Source organism: Melospiza melodia, chromosome 5 (assembly GCF_035770615.1).
Source record: "Melospiza melodia melodia isolate bMelMel2 chromosome 5, bMelMel2.pri, whole genome shotgun sequence".
Taxonomy (NCBI): Eukaryota; Metazoa; Chordata; class Aves; order Passeriformes; family Passerellidae; genus Melospiza; species Melospiza melodia.
Window position 1 is genome coordinate 10,797,752 of NC_086198.1, and position 23,626 is coordinate 10,821,377.

At 40.4% G+C, this 23,626-nt stretch overlaps 1 protein-coding gene across 6 annotated transcripts in view; it reads left to right on the forward strand.

Annotated features, from left to right (window-relative positions):
- Positions 1–322: 322 nt before the first annotated feature.
- Positions 323–23,626, forward strand: part of MARCHF1 (membrane associated ring-CH-type finger 1) — a 222,755-nt gene continuing 199,451 nt past the window's right edge. For 2 of the 6 annotated variants that reach the window (XM_063156268.1, XM_063156269.1), the window contains exon 1: positions 323–375. The gene's annotated coding sequence lies outside the window, so the exon portion shown is untranslated. The other 4 variants (XM_063156270.1, XM_063156267.1, XM_063156265.1 and 1 more) reach the window with 4 other exon arrangements.

A 23,626-nucleotide genomic window follows, 5' to 3' on the forward strand; every position in this document is an offset into this window, starting at 1 on the left:
TTCCACCGGGCGAGGGGAGGCACCGTTTCTATACTCGCAACAAACTGGTTTTTAAGGAAAAGCAGAAAGCGGGGGAGAGGAGCGGAGGGGAGGGGGCGGATGCTCCGGCATGGCACGCTGCGGCTTCCCTGCGGTTCCGCCGGGGCCGGGGCGGGACCGGGACCGAGTCCGGAGCGGTACCGGGGGTGCGGCATCGCCGCTGTCCGCACGGGGGGCGTGGTCTCGGGGTGACGTCATGGGGCGTGGCGGGGGCGTGTCGCGGCGGCGGTGCCGCGCCGGGCGGGCGCGGGATGGGGCGGGGGGCGCGGCCGGACCCGGCGGGCCGGCAGCCGGCTGGGCGGGCTCCCTGCGGCACCCGGGCTCGCCCCGGCACCGGTGAGAGCGGGGTCGGCTCCGCACCTGCGGGGTCCCGGCGGGGACGGGCGCTGCCTTTTTTTTTAAATTTTATTTTTTGAAAATAATTTCTTTTTTTTTTTTCGGTGGATTTGGTTTGGTTGTTCGTTTGTTTGGTTGGTTGATTTTTTTTTTTTTTTTGGTGTTGTTCTTGTTGTTTCGGGGCTTTTCGCGGGAGAAGCGCATCGCGGGAGACGGCGCTGCTGCCGCCGTCCCCTCGGCCGGTGCCGGCTGCGGGCAGCGGGGGAAGGTTCCCGGCAGCTCCGTGGGGCTGGCGCTTGGACGGCGGCGGCCCCGGCCAGCCCGGGCTCTCGGGGGCGATTTCACACCCTCCTTCACTTGGCACCACCCTAAATGCCGCTCTAACGATCAGGGATTTCCGAGTAAGTGTGGCATTCCGCGACAAGAGGGAACCCAGGTTAGAAAACCCTGGCGTGGGAGCGCAGGCGAACTTGGTCTTTGTTTGTAATCGTATTTTAAGTAATTTCTTGTTTAGGTGATGCTCTGTGTGTGGGAAGGTGGATAAAGTACCAGTCCTTGCAAAGCGAGACAGTGAAAGCTGTGGAAATGTGTACGGAGTTGTTCAGGTTCCCGCCGCTGTCGGTAAATCTTGCTGAGACTATCTGGACAAGGTTTCTCCTCATCTGGCAGTTCTCACTTTTCCTCTCCCCCATCTATTTCGTCCAGACTTCTTGAGCACACAAGCATCAAATGCCTTCTCTCACTTCTTCCCTGTCTTACTCTTTCTTGTATTTGCAACTTGTGGCTAGGAGCAATTAAGAAGAAGGAAACCCAATCTTGTGCTTTAATGCAATTTAAATTGTCTTCATTGCCTAGCGGAACGGTAGTGGACTGCCTCGTGTTTCTCTTTCTCAGTTCTAAATCCTGCAAAGTTCATTTATTGAGAGTGTATGGAGATGTGTAAATCTGATAGTTATTGTTGTGTGTTTTCTTAAATCCCTCTGACTGTGCATGGACTGAAGTAAGTAGACAAAGTGATGTACTACCTGAGAGAACGAGCTTATCTTGCAAAGCATTTCCTTTTTAATACTGATCAGCTAATATGTACTCTGCCACAGCACTTCATTAAAAAGTTGGGAGCTAATTAGCTGTTTCTTATAGCTAGAGTTCCCGATTTTAATTAGAGTTCCTGTCTTTAAGTTTAAAGTGATTAAAGCAATGCCAAAGCCATTCTGGTTATTTTCAGTGTTTATTTAAAAAAAAGGGGAAAATTTTAAGCTCTTTGTAATTCATGTTGAAAAACAAACACTTCTGTTTGGGGTTCTGTTCCTGATTCTGTAGGGTGTGGGGGATGAGATGATTATGTTTATCTTATATTAGAGTGAGGAAATAAACTAACTAATGGCAATGAAACTCACATGTTTGTTGTTCAAGGGTCGTTGGTTTCAATGGGAAAATCACAATTTGAGAAGGAAAACTCGAAGTGTTGACTAACAAAGATGTGGATAACCTGTGAGCACTCGGGTGGATTTCTCAGTGCTCCAACCATGTACAGGGCTCTGTTTGGTGATTCCTGTAATGGTGACAGCTCTGCTGCTGTCGAATATTATTGACCAAAAGTCTCATCCAAACTTACATGAAGCTGTCATGGTGGTTAAATATCATCCTCCATTATGTCCTCTATTAATCTCATGTGTATACTTCAGAGTTCATTCAGCTGAAGAACAGTTACTAGCCTTTGACTTAAAAAAAAGGATCAATCTATGGCTCATACATGTGTACCCAGCTGTATTTTAGGCAACATTTTAAAACCCTGTTAGGGGTTTGAGAAATTTGCAAATTAGTAATTCCTGAGGGAGTTGTTGTGCTGATAAGACTTACAGTATCTGTATTCTGAATATTTCACAGCACTCTTGACACTCTTTAAGGGAAGAGTTTGTTATTTGTTGTACACCGCTAAGCACTTGTGACAAGATTTAGTAATGGGTGCTTTAAAGTACAAAAAATGAAGTTCTGGAAAATGCAAAGCTAAATGAGTGACACCCTTTTAAGGTGCATGGATGGGGCAAACTTGCCGTGCTCAGAGCTCTCCTGTAGACTGACAGCTGACCTTGACTCTATGAACTTGTTTGTTTTCAGTATTTGGCTGAGTCAGCACTGTGATAATAGTCATGTTGTGGCAGAAAGTTTTCTTGTCTCTTCTGACATTTAAAGGATATTGCTGTTGTTATTACTCCATAGGGACTGAATTCTGTGCAAAAAAAAAAATTGTGTGCAAAACCTTTGATGTTAATTAGCCACCACTAGATATTTGCATTCAAGGTGCTTGAGTGCCCTTGTGTCAGGTATGCTGCCATTGGAACCTATGTAGTCAAATCTCTAAGTAATTGTGATCAAATTTTTCATGTTATGATTTTCCATATGTCTGTTAATGACAGAGCACATGAACTAATATGATGCCAGCATGGATAATGAGGTGAACCATCATCTGTGTTTTTTAAATTTGATGTGGGATGTTGATAGTGGCTTCTGCAATTTTTAATATTCTCAGAATAACTGTCTGACTTAGACAATTGGCTTTTCTCTTGTGGGTCGGGCAGGTTTCCATACTAGGAATACCTATGTGCAAAAATTAAAGCATTTAATAGGTATTTAGAAGACTTTACTGGCTAGACTGCTGTCCATACAGCCTAAGAGCAAAATGCCCCAAACATGTGTTGTTACATGGAAGTATGGAATCATGGAGGGATTTGGGTTGTAAAGGATCTTATGGATCATCTTATGGATCATCCCTCTGCCATGGTGAGGGACATCATGGGAATTGGAAGTGTCTCTTTAGTCTGTGGACTAAAGAGTTTCTACTGGAATGGTCCAGCTAGGAGTAGATTAATCTGCTGGTAGCCTTTTCCCAGGCCATATGCATCTCCTTGTAATTTTGGTCCTCTTCTCCCTTTTCAGTTCTCACTGGTTTCTGCTGCCACAGCCATGCTGCTGCCAGATGCCTGTTTGCTGTTTTTGCTGCTTGTTTGCATTGCTGCCTTTCCCCTTCTAGTTTTTCAGTTTTGATTTTGTTTGGAGTTTTTTTGTGTGTATGTAATACATTTCTTAGTCCAGTAGATGTGCTGGTTGTGTCCCTGCCTGTGGCATGGGGTTGGAACTAGAGGATCCATGTTCCTTCCAACCTAACTCATTCTGTGATTCAGTGTAGCATACAAGACAATGAAATTATATGCTTTGACTTGAAAAAAAAGTTAGGATCTGTAAAGAGAAACATCTTGTTATATGAAATTAAATCCAGAACAGTCTCATCATCTTAATAGCAGTGCAAATTCAAATAATGACTTAATAGAGGAACTTAAACCTTTAATGTGATGAGAATAACCTTGTTAATTATCAGGGTTAATGAGGTGCATTTCTTTGAAGTGAACGGAGTGATCACAGGCCAGAAAAAAAGATCTCTCTTCTGCTGGGTAGTATTTTTCCAATTCATTGGTAATTGAAAAGGAGATTTTGTTCCAGGCAAGTGTGTGATATTAGAGCAATTTATATCAGATTCTTCAGGAAAGAGGGATAAACACCTATTTAAAAAGTAGACTTAATGATACAGTTAAAGCAATAATGAGTAGTAAGCTAACTTTAGGTTATTTTCTGTGCCATTTCGATGGTTCAATGCCTTTCCTACCCCCCCCCCCCCCAAATTCATTGGCAACCAGGCATACACTGAAACTTAAATCTCATTAGTTAGATTAGAGTTTCATAATTTAGAAATAGTGGGGAGTTTGATAATATTGCATTATTCAGTGTAATTTCACTGCTCCTTTGGGTATTTCCATACAGCTTATAACTTTTCTTCTATGGAATGATTTTTGGGATGCGGAGGCATTAAAGGTGCTTTTGGTAATTGTACTGCCACAGTGCTGTCCTGTTGGTTTTAGAACTGGTGTACAAGGTAAGTCTTGTTCTGTACTGTGAGAGACTTTCATAGTGCTGAGCTGTGGATGGCTGTAAAGTTAATTTCAGAGCGGGTGACTATTGAAAAACAAAGTTTCTAATTTTGCAGTGAAGATAATATATTTATGGCTGTTTTATAATCTTATAAAACAAATGTTTTTTCATGGGGAGTGTGGTTTTCAAGGCATTGAAAGCTTTCTAGTACCTCGTGTCCTCATTTTTAGGAAGAATTCTAATGTTCCTGCCTGGATTTTGTCCCGTTAAGTTTGCTTGTCCATTGCCAAATTTCTTCACAAGAATGACTTCCAGAACTGACCCATCTATACCTGTGCCTCTGGCACGTGAGCCTGCTTGCTTTGGGGCAGTGGTAGGAGGTAGAGCACAGTGGGAAACCTCAGCTTGTTAGCTGCTGCCCTGTACGGGCTTGGCTGAACCCCCTTTATGCTTTGGGGTGAGGTAGAACTTCCATCTTAGTCACAACTGAGTGCATTTTTGCAAAGGCAAACTGCATGATATCAAGTTGACTTTGTTTCATTGGGAGCAGCATGGTTGTGCTTTGTTGAAGAAGAATGGTAGTCCAAACCCTCAGATTTCAGTAGAATAAAATACATAACTTAAGTCTGGAAAGGTCAGGAAGGGTTTGATGTGCTGGGAATGTTTCTCCAGTTGCCCACCAGCAACTGAAATCCAAGTTTGGTCCATTTGTACCTCCAAGTTGACTTTCAAGTAGACAAAATTAAATGTCAAATGTGGTTTCTGCAAAAATGTTACATTCAATTTGATTGTATCAAAATAGTGGGCAGTGTACTTCAAAAACTACTTTAGAACAGTGAGAAGTTTAGTTACTTCTAAGCTATTCAGCCGGAGACTTTCCCACTCTGAAAACCAGAGGCTTGTTTCATTTGTGATTTGGAACAACATTTGTCCAAGGTAGTGGTCACTGGCTGATTTCCTCTAAGGCTTTCTGTTTTTCTTATAGGAACAGTTTCTCTTTTTTTTCCCCCACATCTTTAGAAGTATTACAATTAACTACTCCCTTGTATTACATTATTTTGTTTTTTACTTCATGCTGTGTTACACAGCTCTTGGGGGGATGCACTGCGGAAGGGAAATGGCACCAAGTTCTGCAGGAACTTGTAGAAATGTAATCCTTGTGGCATTCTGTGGTTAGGTCTGCTGCTGAGGAAATGCAGGAGGCAGCTTCTGTGCCGGACCGAGTTCTTTTGGTTGTTCTGGGTCATTGAGTGAAAATGTTTTTGACGTCAGTAGCTCACTAATCCCAATTTTCCAGATTCTGCCTGTTGGCTCTCTAAAGCAGAGAAGACATTGCAAACAAAAGCACAGTGAAGGAAGGCCAGGCCATCTTTGCTGTCATGGGAGCAGCTTCCTTGGCCTCCATGGAGTGGAGTTGATGCTGTGATGGCTTGATGACTTCTCATAGAAGATAAGTTTCTCTCTCCCTTCCCCAAGGTTGTCTTCTCTGAAGTCTTTTCCAGATGGAGAAAAAAAAAAAAAAAGTACCAGCGATGTTAAGGACCAAGGGACTTGTTTAGCATGGAGGACAAGTGCAAAGCAGAAGCCAATTACTAATAACTGGCTTCAGAAGTTAAACTGATCTAACATGAACCAAGTTAAACACATACCTAACCTAAGGGACAAAATTTTGGCATGAGATAAGGTAGCAATAAAATAGGGACTGTCATAAGATTTCTTGCCAGTGTGGAAATGAACTTTTGGAGCTATCTTCTGCCAGGACAGGGTGTGCATGTGTTACATGCTTTCTAAAACTTCCTCATTATAGGAAGCAGAGTGAGGGTCAGGCATTGGTCTCTTCTCTTTGGTGACAGAGACCTGGATGAATGGCTTACAGCTATGTCAGAGGAGGTTTAGGTTGCATATTAGTGTAGGGGGATAGAATATAAGAAGATACTGTGGAAAGTAATCTCACCCCTAAGGAGTTGCAGCTGGGCCAATTATCAAAGATTAGGAACAGGCCTGACTTTAACAGGCCACAGCTGTAACCTGTGAGAAGAAGAGTGCTATAAAAGAGTGGGGTGGCTGGTTGAGAAGGGAGCTGGAGTCAGTTGGCTGCTTTGTGAAGAGGAAAGAGTCAGTGCTTGGAGGAGCAGGCCACAAGGAAACATCAAGAAGGTATGAAACTTTTGCGATAGGAGACAACAGTGCGGAACCCCTGCGATAAGATGACAACGTATTAGGAGAAGGTGTTTTCACCCAGATGATGGTTGGACACTGGAATAGGCTTCCCAGGAAAGCAGTCACAGCCCCAAGCCTGCCAGGGCTCTTAGGCACACAGTGTGACTCTTGGGGTGTCCTCTGCAGAGACAGAAGTTGGACTTGATCATCCTGATGTGTCCCTTCCAACTGAGGATATTCTATGTGGTGAAAGTTTGGTGTAAGACATTGTAGGACTTAATAAGTGTGATGGAAGGAGACTGGAAGAATAACATGGAAAGCAGTTTTAATCCTGGTGTATTGCTGGAAACTGTGAGTTGGTGCCTTTTTTCTGTAACAAGAGGACATGGGCTGAGCTCCAGATCTCTGGTTTTTGGGGTTGGCTGAGTACAGAGGCAGCCATTGACTCTGGAGTAAAGGAGGAAAAACCCTTGATCAGAGGCAGGCTGAGGAAATCTAATCATGCTTCCCTGGTCTTGGGTCATCATCAGAAAGGGATGATTACGCTTCCCAAAGGAAGACCTTGTACTTCAGCATTTCTAGTACGTGAAACTGGCATCAATCCTTGCCATGTAATCTATGAATGCAGGCACATTGCTCTCCTGGCTTCTGGTGACAAATGTGCTAGTTTACCTCATTGCTGCTTTAGGCTCAGAGGGTCTATGCTGCTTCTTTGGAGAGAAACCTAAAGCACAGCTTCTAAGAGCTGACTTGAAAAGGTGTCCACTATCTCCTCACAGTGGTGTGACCTATTTAAGTTCTGTCTGCCAAGCACAGGTCAGCTGATGCTACCAAGTTGTTTCTCTGGCGAGTACTAATAATTTCAGTGTCTTGTAGAAAATTTATTTATGTGGTGATTGTATCAAATTGTCCTTGCCTGTGCTGGCTCTCTGTGTGGGTAAATGGCCATTAAAGAGCCAGCTGATGGATATGGGTTTTTGTGGAGACAGATGCTTTTCCATAAAGTTGATAAACATAACTGTAGAGGATTGAAAATGTTTACTGTGAAATTTCCTTGTTTGTGTAATACCTCCTTAAAAATCAAACAGTAACATCAGTGCCTTAGGTTAGTGGAAGTCCTAAAAGATGATATGAGGTGTTGGCTGGAAGGTGACATACCTGCAAAAAGGCAAAATTAATGCCACCTCCAAAAGCTTCTCAAATGCTGGTCTCCACAGCTGGTGGGATGCAGTATTCTGTGGAGCTGGGAGGAAGGGACTGACTGTCCACTGGAGGCAGAATGCATCAAAAAGATAAAAGCTCTTTGATAAAGTCCTTCTAGAGTGAAGAACTGAATTCAACTCTGCAATTTTATAAGGATATGCTGAAGTTGGTAAGGTGGACAACTTAAGGAAGAGCGAAGCCTGAGAAATTAAGTTCTGTCATTTTCTGTCCTTCTGGAATCTCACAGAGGGGAGGAGGAAAACAGGTTGTAGATAAACTGAGTGTTTTCTTGGTAAGTTTGTTACATGAACAGCACTTTGTGAATAACTTTTTTCCTTTTTTTTTTTTTGTTCCTTTTGAGCAGCATTCGTAGTAATAGTCTGCTGATTCTATTGTGTCCTCCTGTGAAAAAGTCCTAATGCAAACCCTGTTCAGTCTGTAAGTGTTTGAAAATAGCTGTGTTTTATTTAACTATGAACAAGAGGACTTCAAATGCATGTGTTTTGCTTTGAAAGAGCGTGGAAGGCAGTGTTACACAGAAGGAGTTTTGGCAAGCAGAAAGAATGCTGAAGAGAATGACAGAATGTGAAAGGGGCAGATTTTATCCCTACTGAAAGGGTGGTCGAGGAATTCAAAGAGGAAGAGTAAAAAAAAATGAGGGGAAGACAGAGGTAAGGGTTTTGGAAATGGAGAAAGATATAAGCAAGCTAAAGGAAAACCAGCTGCTAAAATCTGTGATGGTATGGGGTAGAAGTGAAAAGGAGGAGAGAAAATATTTTAGATAAGAGCAGATTGATATAAGTAGGTGAAATGACCAGAGTGGAAAAAGAAGTAGAATCAAGATATGGAATGAAGGATGATGATCACTGTGTGTGGAACAGGAAATTTTGTTTTAAACATGTTGTGTTGAAATTTTCAAACCTCTTTTTTTCCCCCTTTAGCTAAGGGAAAATGCCAGGCTGGTTCTGCAGGCTGAGAGAGGTGAGGCTGCCACAGGTTCATGCCCTAGTTGCATCCAGCAGCCTGGCAGAGCACACCCTGCCAGTGCACAGACACGGGGGATGTGCTCCCACACCTGCTCCACGTGCTGCCCTGCACACAGCTGTTCCCATGGCCCCGCTCAGCCTGGCACCTTCAGCCACTCACCCCAGTCTCTCTGCTGGTTGGCAGGCAGGAGTTGCTGCACTCACATCCCTGTGCACATACGCAGAATGAGCAGAGCCGCTCACCCAGAAAAGAGCTGGAAAGGGTTTAATAAGCATACAGGACAGACTGTAATAAGCTGGTCAGGACAGCACATAACCAGGCAGTTGAACCAGCAACCAGAATATTTGCATGCAACTGGCCCTTTTTATCTACTTACTCCTCGATTACCTCATGCTTGCTCTTTCCCAAATCCTTTAAATCCATTCCTGCCTTTGGTTTCCCCGGTAAACATCTCATAACAAGTCCTGTGCAATCCCCAAATGCCCCTCCCTCACGTCCCATAGTGTGTCCCACATCTGTGAGCACTCGTGATGGGTTTCAAAACTGAACAGTGTGACCGAGGTCCTCCTTGGGACTGCCCTGAGAAGAGTCTGGATGGGGCCTCCCCCTCTTCCTTCAAGTCCCTTAATTTGTGTCCCTGCCTTTTTCCATGCTTTTCTGTCCCCTAATTTGTGCCATTCTGCAGCCCTGTGGTCCTCTCTCGTTGAGAGAGCCCCTTAATGGGCTGATGGCTCTTGTGGTGGGCCTGGAAGAAGATGGGCAAAATATAATTTGTGCTTCCCCACTTGACACTGTCTCTCTGTGCTCTGTTGTTGGGTGCAAATGAGCTTTCATCATATAGTCTTAACCATATAAAACCATCTTCATTTGCTATGCAAATTTTAAAGAGTAAAATTGGGATGAAAATTCTTTGTTAAATAACATATAGGAATGAAAAATATGTAATGTTATAAAGCACATGCTTCTTTCCTCCTTGTTTGGCTTTAGGCTGTGGAATGCTAAATATAATGTATGACCTGTGAAATCTAGTCAAGTTAAATTTTTGTTTTATGACTTGAAAGGGTATATTGTTCAGCTAAGGAACTAGTCAGTAGCAATAAGCTCCAACACAGGTTACAACACTACTTAAACATCTGTGAGGAATCCAGGTAATGGTAATTGTTACAAAACAAATCTGAGGGAGTGCTTTTGATTGCCTGTGGTGATGTTGTACCTAATGGAATAGAACTAATTTTTTTTCCCCAGAATTGCCACCAGCATTCCTGTATATGCCTTTCGGAGCTTAGATGACTTCTGAAGTCTATACTATAATTACATCTTTTTGAACCACAATTAAACATATGTGTGTTCTGAAAAGCTGCCATTAAGATACACTTGAGTTCATGAAAGAATGATTGCGTTCCTCATTGCAACAGGATTTTTCAGTGCCTTAGGACTGAAGACAGGCCTCTGCACAGAGGAACTGGCAAGCTGAATTAAACCCTGCAAAGAATACTGGGGATGGGAGCACAAAGTTCATCAGAGGTGTTTCCAGGAGTGGGATTGGGAAACAGTACAAGTCTAGGTTTGTCTAAAACCTTAATTGAGTGCCATGTTTTGCACCAAGTGATTCCTGTTGCCTACAGGAAAAGGAATAGAAGCATGGAAATGGAAATTAACATGGAGCTTGAATGCAGATTGGCTGTGAAGTGAGGTGTCTAACTAATTAGGCATTAACAGGGAATTGTGCTTTTTTTCTTTAAAGGGGCAAAAACTAATCCAAGGAACTGCAGGATTACGGTTTTGACGTCAGTGTTAATCAAGTTCTTAAACTGCTTTTATAGGAAGGGATATTTCTGTGCATAATGGTAAAAGAATATTAGAAAAAGGCATTAGGAGTTTAGCAAGGAGAGCGGTACTATAAGGAAATGTGACAGATCAAAGGCCCCTTTGCCTCAGCTGTGCTTATATAGCTGTTTTCATCACTAAACTCTAAATAAGATAAATTTTGTTTTTAAGAAACAAAATACACTGTCAACCTTTTTTGACTTGCATCATGTCATTATTTGGAAGCTTGACTTCTTTGGCAAGTTGAATTTTTTAGAGTAAGTACTCTGTAAATGTGTGGGGATAATCACAAGGAAAGTATTACCTGGAATTTGCTCTCCTATCAGCATAATAACGCTGATAGGAGAGCAAATAACCATGTGTATAAATTCTAGAAATTGGAGTAGGGTTTCTAATCAATAGAACAACCTCCCAATTGAAGAAATTTTGTATCAAGCCATATCTTACTGCATTAAAATAACGTCTAGGAGATTTCTGAAGAAGGTTCCATAAAGATAATAAGATGCCTGTCAGAGCAAGAAACTAAATTCATGGAGCATGGGCACTACTTTCTGTAGTTGTTTTCCTAAAACAATATTCAAAAAAAGTGAATGCACCAATATCATAAAAGTATATTTAACAGCAGGTGTGTGTCTCTCTCCATGGTGGTATGGAGAAAAGTTTTTCAAACAGAAGCAACCAGTTTCAACACCAGTTACAACAAAGTGAAAACAATTTGGACGTAGTGACATTTTCCCTATGCAGGTGATTTCAACATGTAGAAATTTTAAATTGCTAAAAATCTAGAAAGGAGTTTTCTTGGGTAAAAGTTCTGAAGTAGATAGTTGAAATGATAGTTGAAGAGTGTGGGGTGATAAATTATGAATACCCTTCTTTTACTCTAATCATCTCTTTAAAGAAGCTCTTCTTGATGTAAGACATTGGTCATTGTTACTTACACCTTTGCTGGGCTTTAAACTCCCTCTGTGATGTCTGCCAGCCTTTGGAGTAGAAATTTTTGAAGGTTTCAGCAAGGTTAGAGAGCTGAGCTGGCAGGCAGAAGATAACTGTCAAATGCTTTTGCAAACTCACAGACTCTGCTGCTTCAGTATAGGGGCCTTGAAATAAAATAGACTGATTCTTGTCCAAGGAATGATTTTCTCCCCTTCCTCAGAAGATTTATTTGCTTGTGGAAAATAGTAGACTTCAAAAACACCTGTTCTTGTGCTTGGAAGACTCAGACATTATTGGCTGAAGCTTCTGCAACATTTAATGGCTGGACCAAAAGAGGATTACTCTGAAATCACAAATGTGAGTCATTCAGGCTGTGGGAGATGAGGGTGTGAGCAGCCAAACTGACACTGCCTGCTGCCCAGGAGCTCTGGGAGAGAAAGCTGCCTGGAAGTAAAAGTCCTGAGGAAACAAAACAGGGAGGAGAAAATGATACGAAAGGGAACAAACCCAAAGAGATGAATGCTTGAAACCTGAGAAGTCAGGTTGTACAATGAGGAGGTGATATTCAGAGTCTAGGCTAGACAAGTGATGTGCTAAGAAATAAAATAAGAAATGATCTGGTAGAATGTGAGTCAGATGATACTAATGAGAGAGGATGACAAGGAGCTAGTTCAGAAGAGCAGCACTGCCTCTGTGATTTGAGATGTGAAGGCAGACAGGCAGGTGTGCCCAGCTGAAGCCAGGCTGAGGTGCTATTGTGACAGCAGTGCAGACAAAATGTCCATTTGATTTGAGTTCTTGATCACATTTGATCAGTTCTTCTTCAGGGGTAGTAACACCTTTGCACTGTTCCCTACTTTGGCTATTACAGCAGACCCCATTTACTCTGCAGTTTCTTTGGTGTATGTATGTATTACAGCTGCGTATAACGCCTTTTCCCATACTTTTCTGTCCTCTTTCTGTAGAACCATTGCTCAGAATTCTGATGTGCTGGGGATAAATCAGAGATGTATGACATTTTTATCTGTAGAGCTCTAACCTTCATGCTGAATGCACAATGGGGGAAAGTGTTTTTTGTAGTTAGGCAGCTAAATGTTACCCTGGAGATGTGGCTTACATGGCTTATGGCTTCTTTACCCACAACTGTTTGAAGCTGGAGCTAGTTTTTTATAAGATTTTATTTCTTTTTATTAATATTTTCTTTTTTCTAGATTTTATTTATTTATATGAAGATGTATATTTTTGTGCTGTCATTCTCTCCTTTTCTGCCCAATCTGGAAATCAGGAGCTAATCTGTAGAAGAATTGGATGATTGCTTCTGAAGCCAAAGGCCTTTTAGTGCTTGCTTGCTGTGGAGACTGTACCAGCTCTACCCACTAGTGTCTGGAGATATTTCTGAGCCAGGTGTCCTGTCTATGTTTAGCAACATTCAGTGTTATTCAGGAAATAATGCTATGTTACAATAAGTACCTTTTGGTTTAGCAGGTTCAAAAGAGATTTCTGCTCTCACCTGCTGTTACTCCCTTGGAGCAGTCATTCCAGAGCTGGATGTTTGTCCATGCTTTGCTGCTGTTGGCTGTGCAGGTCCATCGTGGTGCTTCCTGCTTTAGAGTGGCTGCAGTTCCTTGTGCAAGTGTCACAGTTCTTGCTGCATTAATTCCAACGTGCAGAGAGAGCACGGGTGCTTTACTGGAAACGGTAAAACAAAAAACAGATTTTTTTTTTTTTCTCCAGATAATGCTTTTCCATTTCACCTCTAGTTAAATAAGAATTGAAGCCTATTTTGGATCTCTAAATTACAGCTTTTTGCCCCACCATCTCTACAATAATACTGCTGAAGTGTAGAAAACTTAGTTACTGCAAGGCCATTCTTCTGTGCTGACAACCTTGTAAGAATTGTGACAGGCCATGTGGCTTTTTATGCTAATAATAGGATAGGTTCTCTGTTTCATGAAGGAACAAATAAAATAAGAGACATCTGAGAACATGATCATTAAAATTCTGAGGGAAAGGTTTCCTTTCTCAATGCTAAAAAAATAAAAATGAGAATAGAAATGCTGTTTAAAGTGTAATTAATATCCTGTGTGTTATTTGCATCTTGGGGTGATTTAAATCACTTGCCAAGGGGGGAATGCCAGGAAATAAAACAGATGATGGCTTGCAAAATTGACAGAGAAAGTAGGCAACTTCTGGTAGTGTTTAAGTGGTAGTATTCTGGGAGAGCAGCAGTAAACCTGAGAGGATCCCTCAGCTTCACAGAAATTCAACTGGAGAGACTGTTAACATCTCAACAGCTAAAAGTTACTCATGGTTAAGACCTTTTATCTTTATTGCTTTGCAACACAAAGAGATTAATAATTTTTTGTGATGACAAAGGATGTTACAGAAATAAATTAATTTATGGTAAGGTGTTGTAGAAAAGCATATCCTGGACTTTCTTAAGTTACTTGTAAAGTAATTGAAGGGAAATTTTTGAAAATAATTGAATAAGATTATAGGAAAGAGAATATAGGGGTAATGTGAGCTTATTTGCCTAGGCTATGAGATGAAACAAGATGTATCTTCCCTAATCAGGCGCATTTAATTTAGAATTCATGTTCTTTTTTTCCCTTTGATATTGCCAACCCCTCTTCCCCATCCCAACTGCAATTATTCACATCTCATGCATCTTTTTTCTCCCCTTGGTAGGATGATTTCTGCAGTGTGTTGCATAAAATAGTGTTAAGCAATGCTTATTATAAGCCAGGAAGCTTAATGAAATATTTACATGAACACTTAACTAACAGACATAACTTTTAAGATTTAAGGGACCACCTGCTCAGCAACTGAAATAGAGCACTGCTGTTTTCAAAACCAGTTAGTTATTCATGGCCAAGGAAGCATCCTGGGTAGAGCTCCCAGAAAGCTGTTTTCTCATCCCATTAATTCTTCTAAGACTTAAAAACTCTCAACCAAACAACAAACAATCCTCAGAAAAACTTGATGAATCATAAGGCTTGCAGAGAAAAAAGAAGAATGGAGGTAGGGAGGAGAAGACAGTGGAAGAGAAACTGGTGAAGAAATGCAGTTTAGAGTTTTAACATCCCAAGAGTGCATTCTCTTAACAAGGTCAGTGTTTCAGATCTCTGCCTTGTTGTAATGCCTGGCTAGTTTAACACATTGCCCTCCTCCCCATGTTCAGAGCTGTCTGTGCTCGGCCTTAAGTCCAGAAGCTATATAATGCTCTGTTGCTGTAAGCATGGCTTAAGTGTTGGTTCTTTTTCACACGCCTGATTAGATGAAACACAGCTAGTGCTGGTTCTGGAGCAGTTTGGGTGTACTTGTCTGTGCAGATGTCTTTTGTGTAATGGAGAGGCATGTGCTAAACATGTGCTAAACTGAAGTAAACCTCAGCCATTGCTGTGATCAGAAATATCACTGGTTTAACTGCTGGAATTTTTTCTCCAGCTGTAGAAATCTACGAGTAGACAGGCATATCAAAATATTTGTGACTATATCTATTCTAGCAAGGACTTTATCTGAGTGAAAAATATGCATCTTTCAAGTATAAAATCAGATAGCAATTAAATGCAACATTTTGCCTTGCAGGGGTGAGGGTTCCTTGTCAAACACAGTTGCTACACTTCCATTTTTGCATTTTAAATGGTTATCAAGTTTGTTCAGTCTGTGACAGGGGCATAGCCTATCCTCTGTGCTTCTGTCTAGAATGAGATGAGATACATGGAGTTAGAAGTCAATGCTGTCTCCACAGCCTTCCCACAACACATACCTATTCCTTTGTTAGTTCATCTGCTCAGACAGACAGCCAGTGAGAAGACTGCAGAGGAGCCTCAAAATCTGAATAGTCATATGAGTTGAATGAATCCAAAGAATTAAATACGCAGATATACACCCTTGACAAATCTACTGTTAAGCAGTAGGTGTGGGATTACAAACAAACCTACAAATTATCTTTACTTGTACTAGCCGTTTTGGTTGTGAAATGAACTTTTTTTTTTCCCCTGGCAAAATGAAAGTACTTGTTCTCAACTAGACCTGGGAGGGTTGGTCTTTCTCATAGGCAGGAAACGTAAAATAACTTCATGGTAGATAATATTTTTTTAATGCTGAATCAACAAAGAACATGTTTTCAATTTTTTGCAGTTAGGTGACAGTTATCCCTTCTGTCGTATAGCTACTGTGTCAGTACCAGCTATAACAGAAATTATAGGATGGTAGGTAACAAATGGGGCAAGGGTGTGATACTCCACAGGAGCGTACAAGTCTCAGTGCTATAAGTGGTTATACTTTCTCTTGGTGTGGCATCCTCACCAGACAAACACCTACCTCAGCTTTGAGTCTGGAATAAGCAGGCACAAGCACCTCAGGACGATTTGAATGTTTCCTGTCTTGAACTCTGTGATGGTAGAAAGTGAATATTCCGCCACAGCTCTCATTATTACAATGTTAAGCAGGATTTGGTTTTGACAGTGTTAAAGTAGAGCTAAGTGACTGATTATTTTTGGCATAATATTCAGACTGTTAGAAATCAAGCTATTTTCTCTGGCTTTCAGTCCACGTTTTAAGCTGAAGCTTTGTGTTTTGTCCCGTGACAAATGTTATGAGGGTTGCAGAACCGCCAGGTGCTGCAAATACTTGAAACTGACAGAGGCCATTTCAGGGCGCAAAACGTGACAATTGTGAGCATTTCTGCCTGGAAACATTGTGTGATTCCCATTAGGAAATGTTCTGTAACAAAAGGAATGCCTTGAATAGTTTTATGTTTAGGTTGGAAATTTTTTGATTGACACCATACCTTGTAAAGGAAGTAAATAGAAATGGTTAACTTAAAACTTTTTTGAAGGGCCTAACTAGAAGTGGCTTAATCCGCTTTTTGCACATCAACTTTTATTTTCTTATGAGAGGATTTTGGAATCAATTTGATGTTCATTGAGACTTACCTACTCGTACCTTCATTTTCTATTTCATCTTTCTCCAATTACTTTGGCTTGGAAAACATCTTCCTTCATAGTAAGTCCTCTTTGCTAATTTTGTTAGTTATGTACTGGATAGTAGAGAATTGTATTTGTTGAGAACTTGAGTTCTCAGTGGAAAGCATTAAGCATGAAGCCTCTTAGCTGTAGCAAGTATGTGCAGTTGATAAACAGTTGTTGCACAGATGCCAGAACCGTTTTCTTTACTGAAGAGGATTCATTACCTGCATATCTGTCTTGGTATTGTGGAAAGTTCTGGCAGATTGTGTGCTCCCTGGTCCATGGCCAAAATCAAGACAGAGGAGACAAATGCTGTAAAAGCAGGAAGTAAAAGTATTATGAGGAAAAATTTTCCTTTATGAAGAAAAATGTAAGCTGTTATCCATAAAGATACTGTATGTTGGTATTTAATTATCCCTTGGAAACCTTCCCATATGGTATCTTGTCATTATGAAAGACTAAAACCTGTGATTTACTGGACAATGGGGAATGGTCTTTGCAGATGGACATTTAGAAAACAGAATTTAAACAAACCTGCACAGGACACCCCCAGGAATCACACCACACACCTGAGAGCATTGTCCAGATACTTTGATACTCATCACCTTTTGGCTTCTTTGCTGTGATTTCCAGGAATGAGAACTGCAGCTGTTTGTGATGACTTGGGTTAACTTTGTTAATCTTTTCTGGACAGCTGTAATAGAAGTATTAATGTTGGTATGAATGAAGTAAAAATGGTGTCTTTAATCACCAGAGACAGCAGAAGGGTTAAAAGAAAGGGTTATGATAATGAAGATCAGCTCTTCAAGAATGCAGCTCAGGGGACACCACTGTCAGGAGTAAGACTGAGGAGTGCTTATGTCAAGAACAGGATGCCTGCTGTCTGAAAGAGCTGATAATTTGTCAATAAAAACTTATTATGTGTGCTAATACTTCTGCCTGCCCAACAAATTAGGAAAAACAGCCTAACCTTGGTTTATGGTTAATGGAGGTTTATGGAGACTGAGATAAGCAAGGTTCTGGTGTGAAGATCTCCCCACAATGGCTCCTGGAAGCTATGTAGGTCTGTAGTTTATTGTTGCCATTTGAGAAGAAACCTAGAAACTCCCAACAGAAGAAAGGCAGTCCTCCAATAGTGAGGACTTGGTAGCTAGTGCCTCTTGTCCTTTTTGTCATGTGCAGGTGATCCTGACAAGACCACTTGGACAGATGTGTCATTTGTGTGTAGGTGAGTTTGGATTGAATGAAATTTCTGGAAGGATGAGCATGAGTGGGATATTTTCAAGATCTGATGTAGATTTTTATAAAATCTGATGTTGATTTTTTGCTGCAGTAACTTCCCCTATTACCAGTTTCATGCTGACATGAAACCACTGTCCAGTTATAGACTGGAACAGCCTTCAATTTCATTGTCAATGTGAGAACTGTTGGTAGCATTAGAAGGTGTCAAAGGAAGAAACATCTTGAACTAATTTGCAGTTTAGAAAAATCTTCTGTATCACCAGAGTGCTAAAATTTAAACCATAAATGAAGAATGGGTCAGAGGGGAAGGAAAAAGACTGGACAGTGTTTAGTAATAAACTTCACATATTACTTAGACAATTTCTTTTTAATATAAATATTTTTATTTTTTCACGTACATATATCTCAACATTATCAATAATAGTAAATTAATAAAAAATAATTTTAATACAAGCATTTTTGAATGGGTGTACAGGATCTTTAAAGGTACCAGCATCTTTTGATGTCATTAAGAAACCTGGGCAGTGCAGGAGGCAGTTTGACCTTTTTTATCCTTGGCTATTTCAGCACTGATGTGTGGCATTATCACTGTCGGGTTCCCTTTTTTCTTAAAAGGTGTGTTATCACTGCTGTTACCTTCAGGGGAGATAATAAGTAGAAAATGCAGAGAACAAATAGGAGGCAGCAAGAGGAAACTATTTTTATAGAGTTCAGGCAGTTATGTCAGGTACAAGCTTGGTAAGCAAGAGGTATTTTGCAAGAGCCAGAAGATTATCTGTGTGGTATGTGCTGTAATTTTGGGAACTGCCTTTTCAGACTGAGAAATGTAGGCATCAAGGTAAACATTTGTAGTTCAGTGCTTGAGCACGTGTTACATTCAGTGTGTGTCGGAGTGAGCGCAGCACGCCAGTGGGAAACACTGCATAGGGGACAGACAGGCTTCACTGCCTAGCAGTTCTGTTTGGGTTGCTTGTGGGATGTAGTGCAGTTTACATCTTCTGTTTGGATCTTTTTTTAATGTTCAGTAGACTGTAACATGGTACTTTTTGTGCCTGGAACCATGTTGTTTTCCAGGGCCTTGTCTGTAGTGTAATTAACTCTGAGAGTGAAGGTGGGGAGGGAAATTCTTGGGTGTGCTACTTGGTAAGAGCTATGCACACCTGTAGGGAGAGCAGAAGGGGAAACAGCAAAGTACCTGATTGCTTCCATGTGTCCCTACTGCTTTGCTAGGGAAGAACAATACTATTAAAACAAACCTCCAAACTTCCCTTATCTTGTTCTCTTGGAAGTCTTTAAAGTAATGATGACGTTTTGTTTTTTGGAAAAAAAAATCATAATTCATTAAACTTCATGGATAATGGTACTGGGTTTCTCAGTGTTTTTTTAAAGATGTCTTTTCCTACATGTTGATGTAGCAAACCTGTGGCTTGCTCTGTCTGCTCTTGTTGAAGTTGCACAACTGGACCCTGTGCAGTAATTTCACTATAATGATACATTTTTGGATTTAATTGGCATAGAGATGGTTTGGATTTCTTAATTTCTAAGGGGGAGTAGCAAGAGAATAATGCCTTATTTCATGGTGGTAGAAGTGAAACTCTTGTCTTTAATTTGCCTGTTGAAAGAAGTGGTGTGTTAGAAGCCTTCACCTTTGACTTGAACCTAGAACTAAAGTCTGTGTAATGACAAAGCTGTCAGAAATGAAAGGTTATACAAAATGTGATGAATTTTTTAACTCCTCAAGAACATGTACTCTAATTCCCTGCTGATTTGCCTAGCCAAAGCAGCACTGCTGTCACTGTTCACCGAACACCATTATACTTTTACTCATCTCCATGCAAATATAAAAATCTAAGCAGAATATGAAAACAGTCCACCCTAAACAAATGGTATATTTGATTCCTTAGGAAATATGTCAGTTTGGGTCAAAAATGTTATCAGCCTGAATCAATTCAGTAATAGCTGACCTTGGCTGTATGATTTTACTTCCTGTTTCTTAGCAACAGGAAACTTTTCTGCAGGATGGTTGTTTAATATCCTAATCTGTTTTAGAAGCTTTTATACCTAAAGAGGAACAGATGGTCTAAGGAAATGTTATTTGTTACAATCAAGATAGGGAATATCTATGGATTCTTTTTTTTCTCATGTTATTGTCCTGAACTTCTAATTACATAGTATTTCTTTGATGGTTTCAAAAAACCTTCTTTTAGGATCAAAGAATAAAGGAGTCTTCAGATCCTACAGGTTTCTCTTTTTTTGGATGCAGGAAAGCATCATGCATAAAATGTTTGCTCTTACATCTGTACATTTCTAATACAAAGTGAGAAAATTCCTATAATTGTGTTCCTGTAAGTGTTGAATTGTACTTGAATGAATGAAGAAAGCACTACCTACAATGAGATTTTGTTCGCTGGCACTTGCCTACTCTCTCACTCTTAAATCTATCTTGTGAATTGGCTTCCTTTCTCCTTTTTGATAGACTCCAAAGGTTCAATGTAAAGAGTCTTTTTGAAAGGTTACTTCTATATGACTTAGTGTTCACATAAATATAACGAATCTGTAGCTTTCAAGCACTGTGTTGGGGCTATTAAGGGCCTGATGAAGAAATAATCTGGTTGGTTTTTCTTTGGTGTCAAATTCCTTACTTCCAAAGAAGCAGGTTGAATGCTTGTAGGAGATTGGACAATCTAAATATTTTCTACATTAATTTAAAATTAGTATAGAAACCTTGATTATGAGGCCTTTATTATAGCCACCTGTAAAGGATCGGTAACAAGACCTTTCCTCTTCTAATTCTTTCCCAAAGTGCTGTATAGTTATTTTCCTTCCTTGTTCCAGAAGATCTCATGCAAATAAAAGTACCTTCCCTACATTGCTTAGTTGCTGTCTTAAGAATCATCCTGTAATGGTGCTCATAAATACCTGACAATGAAGGTGTCTGATTTTCTGTGATTTTGGTTTCTCATTGAGACATTTTTGACATGCAAATTCCAGTTAGAAGGGAGAGAGTTTTTAGCTGCAAAGTGGGATATGAGGTTCTCCCATCATGGAAACCCTTGCCATCTTTTGCCCCTGTTGTGATATTTGTATGTTTTTGTTGTAGTTGTCATCCAGATCACTGGGAGGGGAGCATGGCCAAGACACTGTTATTTGATACCATCCTACATTGTGGTGAGGGGTGGGGAAAGGGAAGGAAAGGCATGGATTGTGGTTGGGAGCGAGAGTGGTGGGTGGAGTGGTCGGGGTGGGGTTCTGCCCTGTCAGGTCAGGCTTTGGTGAAATGTTTGCATGTGGCCAGAGGCTCACCTGACTGGCAGCTGAAACCTTTTGGGCCATCTTGCAGCTCTAGAGTTGGAGTTGAGAATTGAAGACACAAAAAGGTAAAGATTACGGGTTGAAATATGAACAATTTACTGAAAATAGCAAGTTAGGAAAATAAATAGCAGCAGCAACAATACAATTAGCAAAAGTGTACAAAGAGAGGGAGATTTATATGCAGAAATGCTCACCAAAGCCTGACAGGATGTGCTGTATCCACAGCCAGTGGCACCACACTCTGTGCTTGCTCCTGGCTGGAAACCTTTCTTCCCTTTGCCTTGCCCCGGCCATAAGATGGCATTGAACAGCCCAGTGTCTTGGCCATGCCCCCTCCCACTAGAACCCTGGTGTGCTTCCTTATTTTAAGAGTTAGCCTAGAAATACTTCTGCTTGCACCTTTTCCTTGTTGCGAGAGAAAGTGATGTCATCTTTGTTTAGTTCCACCTAAGTAAAGTTTTTCTGACTGCTCACATTTTCACATGAAGTATTTAGAAATGAAACTGAAGTGTGGAACTTAACTGCCTCTTTTTCACCTTCAGAGAGTAGCTCTTCCATTTTGTTGTGCCTCTTTTACTGGTATTTTAATTAATTGGTTGGGCTGAATGGGCTGAAATCTGGAGGTTTATGTTTTGACACATTGACCCCCCCCATCCACTCCCTTACTCCCAGATTTGACATAAAAACTAATTTGAGGACTAAAACAGGCTTGCTCTCTAAAAACATCAAAACTGTTTGCTTAGGAATGTTTGTGCATCCCAGTGAATCCTTCCAAGTAGTGAGTCTGTTCTAAGTCATACATCTGGATGGCATGCTCAGTCTAGAGAAGAAAGAGGTGTGTTTTGAAAAATGATTGATGGCTGTGGGGAGTCTCCCAAAAAAGCACAAAAGAAGGCAAGACAAAGTGAAAGTTGGAAATATTTTGTTTTCACGTTTTTCTTCTTTCTGTCATATTTCCCATTATCTTTCAAAAGGTATGATAGAAAAAGAGAGCATGACTTTTCATGACTTTTAATATGTACCTAATCTAATGTTAAAAATAAGTTATGGTCCTTGAAATCTTTTATGGAAAATGACCCTGTGTAGCTGTCTGAATAAGTGAAATGCCTATTACGTTATCTTGCTTTTCTGTGGTTTTGGCTTTCTGAGAGTTTGCTCATTAGTGAGAGAAAAGGTAGTGAATTTCTAGACTCTGTTATTATATCTGACTTATGCAGGAATTTCAGCCCTTCATCAACAAATGGTTGGTATATTCTGGTCTTTGTACAGCTAGGAAGATCAGTCTAGGAAGGAGCAACTCTTCAGTCTTAATGGAATATTGTCACAAAGCACACATGTGAAATTGAAAGCACTGAAAAAGTAAAACTTAAAGGGGTTTTTTTAGGAAAAAGGTGTCCCCTATTTTTTCTTTTTTTTTTTTTTTCTCCAGGAAAAAAGTATCCCCTGTTGCTTTTTTTCCCCGTTAGTTAAAGCTGTTTATGAATGTTTTGTTGTGTACTATTTAAGCACATCTGGATAATAGAAATGGCAGAGAATGCCTGCTCATCTGTGATGTTCATTAGTCAACCTCCATATTGTTTAATGAAATCTCAGTAGTTGCTGAAGGAGTTAAGGATTTTGACAGGCTCAAGTCACATATTAGTTGAGAATTTAATTTGATCTCTGTGAGCATTGGTAGAACCACCTACTAATGAAATAAAGTCTATAATTGTCTTTTTCAAAAATGATTTGTTGCCAGGACAGGTGTGGTAGGGTTTGGGTTTGGTTTTGTTTCTAAGTTTTAAGTAAGGCAGCACATTTGAGCTGTTTTTAAAGACTTGACAAAAGGTGTGAGTGAACTCAAGTTCTGAGCTATGTAGGAGGACAAAGTCACATCACTAAATCTGTCCAACACAGATTACTGCTTACTCTTGCATCCATCTCTACTTGTGTGTCTTTTTCTGAGGCACAAGTCTTTCATTGGCATGAGATCACCATTTCACTGTGACAAGTGATGTACAGGCTCTCACCTGTTGGTTCACTGCATTTTAGTTCCTCCTTTTCCTTTCCTGTTCCACCTTTTCCTGGTCTTGCTGGGTCAATAAAAAAAAAAAAAAAAAAAAAAAAAAAAAACCAACCAGAAAAGCCCATCAACAAGCAAACAAAAAAACCTAAAAAGCCCCACAACCCCCACCCCTCAAACAGAACACAACTCAACCAAGTACAGCTCCCTGTAACAAAAGAAAATAAATCTTAAGAGCTTATTAGAAGTTTTGCCCTTTGGCATTATGACAAATTCACAATTATGAGAGAGCTATTGCATTACATTTATATCAATGCATAAACTCAAAAAAACCAGATCAAAATGCTAAAGTAAGGGAGAACATGGATTGCTATCACAATCTAGAGCACACTAGTATCTAGAGCACAGTATTTTTCTTTTCATGCATTATATTTCTCTTTAAACATGTTAATTCCTAAGCTGACCCATTCTTACTTTGCTTATTTTAGATTTCATAGTCAGGAATATAACCTACTCCCACTGCCCTCTATAAAAATAGCCTGATGGTGTCACAGTTGACTTTTTAATTTGAAAAGCTGAATACCATATGTAGTCCATTGTAATGTAACTCATTTGTCACATCCACTCTGACTAACATACCTTGGCATCTCTTAATGGGGTCCTGGTAGATATCATCGTTAATGGAATT